This window comes from Pinus tabuliformis, chromosome X, assembly GCF_031772625.1.
Source record: "Pinus tabuliformis cultivar Carrire ecotype Pingquan chromosome X, CPIR1, whole genome shotgun sequence".
NCBI classification, from domain to species: domain Eukaryota; kingdom Viridiplantae; phylum Streptophyta; class Pinopsida; order Pinales; family Pinaceae; genus Pinus; species Pinus tabuliformis.
This window is the reverse complement of record NC_142308.1, coordinates 1,019,549,968-1,019,555,312: the sequence shown is the minus strand read 5'-3', so window position 1 is coordinate 1,019,555,312 and position 5,345 is coordinate 1,019,549,968.

Below are 5,345 nucleotides of genomic sequence, written 5' to 3'. Positions count from 1 at the left end.
AGAATTGCAGAGGATTAGGTAGCAGGCTGAAAGAAGAGGCCCTGAAAGACATTGTAAGGTTGCATATGCCTGAAATCCTTCTCATCCAGGAGACAAAGATGGAGGACTCTCTTCTCCTCCAATCCAGCAAAACATTCTGGCGCAAAGGCCCTGGAAGAGTTGTCAGTGCTAGAGGTGCCTCTGGTGGGATCGCCTCCTTCTGGGACAGCTCCAAATACGACTTGATTCAAGAAGAAAGTGGCCAGCACTGGATTTTCACTCAACTCCTTCACAAAGATTCTGGTCAACAAGTAAGTTTATTTAACCTTTATGCTCCAGTCTTGCCATCGGAGAAAAAAATTTGCTGGGACTCGCTCCAGTCCTTTCTTGTTTTGCACAATCCAGGAAATATCATTATTGCAGGGGATCTGAACGTTACTCTAGCTGCTGAAGAGAAAAAAGGTGGTTCACCTGTAAGGGACCCTGCCAGAGAATGGGTAGAAGACATCATGAACGATTGGGATTTGGAGGACATCAAACCTTCAGCCGGGAAATATACTTGGTCTAATAAAAGACTAGGTCCCAGCCATATAGCAGCTCGCTTGGACAGATTCCTTGTCCAAACCTCCTTCCTCACTAGTGGCCTAATGACCTCATCCAAAATTCTGCCCAACTGCACCTCTGACCACAAACCCATAAGTCTGGAACTCTCCGTGGATAGATATCTTGGACCCATTCCATTTAGATTTAGCCCGTTATGGATTCAGCAAGAGGGGTTCAATGAGGTGGTTGCTGAAGTCTGGAACCGGAAAATTCAGGGTTCCCCTTTCTTCGTGTGGGAAGAAAAATTGCGGGCTCTTAAGAGAAAGCTCAAGGAATGGGCAAAAGCTTTGAAAACTCCTGCTGCCAATCGAAAAGAGTCTATAGAAAATCTTGCTGCCCTCCAATCCTCAATGGAGAATTCAGATATTACTCAAAGTCTGCTCCAAAAAGAAGTTGAGTTACAAAAAGCCTTTCATAAAGCCAGTAGGGACGAAGAGGAGTATTGGAGACAGAAATCTAGAAACTTATGGTTACAAGCCGGCGACAAAAATACTAGTTTCTTCCACAAACATGCCGAAGCCCGAAAGCAATACAAAAATGTTTCAGAAATCCGATTCCAAGACACAGTGGTTAATGATTTTGAGGGCATAAAGAGAGCAGCATTCTCCTTTTTTAAAGATCTCTATTCAGCTCCTGATTACCAGCCTATAGATCCCCAAGCATATCCGTACAATCTGATCCCCTTCTGTGTGCAAGACCCCGTCAATAATATGCTGACTGCCCCGATCAGCATGGATGAGCTCAAGAAAGCTTTGGATTGCATGGACCCGGATAAAGCGCCAGGGCCTGATGGGTTCACTGCCAGGTTCTTTCAGTCTTGCTGGTCAATTATCAACAAAGACCTTCTGAGAATGGTAAGGAAATCCCAATTTTGTACTAAGATAGGAGGCAGCACCAATTCAGCCTTCCTGGCTTTGCTTCCGAAAGAAAAAGGAGCTTCTGAGTTCAGTAGATTTCGCCCCATTTCGTTGTGTAATACTAGCTATAAACTTATTACCAAAATAATATCCATGCGCCTCAAGAATATATTGCCGAACATCATACCGGAGAACCAAGGAGGCTTCATCAAAGGGAGAAAGATACTGGATAATATTGTACTGGTTCAAGAGGCAGTACATTCAAGTGTCCAGAGAAAAGAGAAAGGAATGGTAATAAAACTAGATCTGGCTAATGCCTTTGACAGGGTGAGGCATGACTTCCTGTTTGCAGTTATGACAAAAATGGGCTTTTCAACAAAATTCACAAATTGGGTGAAAGCCTGCATCGCCTCTCCTTGGATCGCTCCGCTGGTAAATGGAAGATCAACTGAATTTTTTACAGCTTCAAGGGGATTAAGGCAAGGCTGTCCGCTGTCCCCGCTTCTCTATGCCATTCAAGCCTCAGTGTTGAGTTTCCAACTTGACTACTGTCAGCAAATCCAAATTCTGCCAGGTCTCAGAATGGTGCAAAATGTCAAAGAAATAAACCATGCTCAATTTGCCGACGATACTCTGCTACTAGGTGGAGCGAGTATTATTTCGGCCAATTCTTTCAAAAAGGAACTGGACATCTATAAGGAAGCATCCGGCAGCAAGATTAACTACTCAAAAAGTACAATCTATGGCTGGAATTGCTCAGCTAAAATCCTTGCTGATATAGCTAGGCTTCTTGAAATGAAAATCTGTCAAGACTGGGATTCTTTCAAATATCTTGGGATCCCAATTTTCAGATCCATCCCCAAAGTTTCCCATTGGATGCCCCTTTTGGACAAGCTCAAACTCAGAATTAATGCCTGGGGAGCCTCCTGGCTGAACACTGCTGGGAAAATTATCCTTATAAAATCTGTCTTAACAAGCATGCCTCTGTTTCAGCATTCCATTCTCCTCGCCCCCAAAACCTTTCTCAGTAAAATGGATGGTATGCTGAGAAGATTTCTGTGGGAAGGGGGAAAAAACAACGAAAGAAGGCTTCATTTAGTAAATTGGGACACCATTAAGAAACCTTTCATAGAAGGAGGTCTGCAAATTAGAGACTCGGCTACCCAAAATCTCGCTCTTGGCTCAAAAATATTGTGGAATATTGTGGCAGGAAAAATAAGCTGGAGCAAGAAAGTGCTGTGGAAGAAATACTTTCAAGGTCAACGATTGAGATGTCTTGATCTTCCTCCAAAAAATTCCAAAGGCTCCCCAATATCCAAACTTTGTATCGCTGCTCTGGACAACTTCAGCCTCAACCTCTATTGGATCCCAGGTAATGGGAAAAAAATAAGAATTTGGAATGATCAGATTCTTGGAGACCAGCCTCTTCATCATATAAAAGGCCTGGCAAATATTAAGCTATGGTTGCATTCCAACAACAAGGAAACTCTATGGGACATAACCAACTGGACGGAGGATGCTAAAAGAAGATGGGACAGCTGGAACCTCGGGGAGGTACCACACCATTTGCAATCTGAAGCTTCTTTACTGTTAGACAATCTGCAAGGGAAATCACCATTATCAGCAACAGCCAAGGATAAAAGAGGGTGGGGCTCCCATACTGGCTCCTACTCGGTAGCTGAAGGATACAAAAGTTTAATTGCTGTCCCGAATGTCCCTCCAGACCCAACGCAATGGAAATTCATATGGAACTTTCCTTCTCTCCCTAAAATAGACTTTTTCTGCTGGACACTTGCTCATAATAGTATTCTCACAGGAGACAATCTGAGAAAACGGGGAATGGAAGGGCCCTCCAGATGTCCTTTATGTATATCAGAGGAAGAAACAGCTGATCACCTGTTGCTGCTGTGCCCCTTTGCCAAGGCAGTCTGGAAAGGGGTCCTGAGTTCAAGGGCGGACAAGATTGAGCTACCAAGAAGTGTGCCATCCCTGTTCTACGGGTGGGCCAAGCTTCCTCCAATCTGCACCAACAATAAAAACCTCCTTAGGACTGCTTGGATGTGGACCCCTAAATACATATGTTGGAAATTATGGCTGGAAAGGAACAACAGAATCTTCAGAGGAGAAATCTGCACTGTAAACAATGTTATATCCAAAATTAAAGCTTTATTGGGAGAGACTTTGGAAGCTAAGCCAACCCTAAGGAATGAAGTAAAGCTGGACAATGAGGAGGAGCTGTGGCTAAAAGAAATCGTTCCAAATAATCAACCCATCCCTACTATTCCAACCACTTGCCATGCTAAGTGGGAAATCCGTATGGAAGAACAGGAATTTCTAAAGTGGAGATCGGCACTAGATGACCATTGTCTTTTCTTCGACGGGGCCTCTAAAGGCAATCCAGGAGCTGCGGGTGGAGGTGGAGTGCTGCTGAAACCCGATGGGTCTACTTTTCTCAAGTACCATTGGGGTCTGGGAATCGAATCAAATAATAGAGCTGAGGCTCTAGCTTTGTGGCAGGGGCTGACTCTGGCTCTAAAACGGAACATTCAAACATTGACGGTCTTCGGAGACTCTCGGCTCATCATTCAAGCAATGAATTCTCCTTCGAATCAGTGGCAGATTCATTTAGGCCGAATTCTAAAGAAAATAAGACCCATGCTGGCTAAGTTTCAGAAAATCTCCTTCTACCACATTATGAGGCAGCTTAATTCTCAAGCTGATTTTGAAGCCAACCTTGGAGCTGCCAGAAGCCAAAGAACCCTATCAGTCAATTTGGAAGATTCTCTCTGCATCATCCCATAATCGGATTAACCAGTAATTCTGTTTTAACACAGAAAACCCAGAAATTTGCTTGCTGGAAATGGTGTTTCAGCAACACAGTTATTTTATCAGTTGCTGAAACTGGTGTTTCAGCAACGCCGCTCGTGGTGTTTCAGCAACGCAAAATTTTGACGTCAGGCTCTGTACATTCAATCGGACAGCTGCCCATTTTGCATGGCTCTTTCTGCTCCAGGGGGAATTGCTTTGACAAAATACTCAAGCTGATTTTGAAGCCAACCTTGGAGCTGCCAGAAGCCAAAGAACCCTATCAGTCAATTTGGAAGATTCTCTCTGCATCATCCCATAATCGGATTAACCAGTAATTCTGTTTTAACACAGAAAACCCAGAAATTTGCTTGCTGGAAATGGTGTTTCAACAACACAGTTATTTTATCAGTTGCTGAAACTGGTGTTTCAGCAACGCCGATCGTGGTGTCTCAGCAATGCAAAATTTTGACGTCAGGCTCTGTACATTCAATCGGACAGCTGCCCATTTCGCACGGCTCTTTCTGCTCCAGGGGAAATTGCTTTGACAAAAATCAAGGCGTTGGAAGGTTAGAATGAAGACTAGAGATGGAAAACGATTTTCATACTCCCAAGTGGAAATAGCTCATATCCGATTAGCTCCTCTGGCAACAGAGTTAGAGGAAGGCTCCAGAAAGGCATACTCAGGTTGTCAGAATCAGCTGGTAACATCAAGGTAAAGAACCATCCGGCAGAGATACAGCGTTGCTTCTCCAAAAGACGACCCTGAATCAAAGATTGATCATGGATTCGTGGACCTCATGAACTCAGAGAGAAATGAAATTGAGAAACTCAATCCAATGTAAATGCAAGCGGCAGCTGTTTTGCCGCCTTTTAAATAAAAATCTAACCGTTAAAGTCAAAAAAAAAAAACATTAGAAGATGACTTGTTATGTAATGTCGAAATTTATTAATAGTGTTTATAACCGCAAAGTATGTTGTGTATGGAATGTTTCCTTTTGCTACCCTAAGATAGCTCTAATGGTAGTGTCTGATGCATCCACACATATGTGAAATGGGAGGTACCAATTGGGCCCTCTCAAAATAGGAGCCTCGGATACT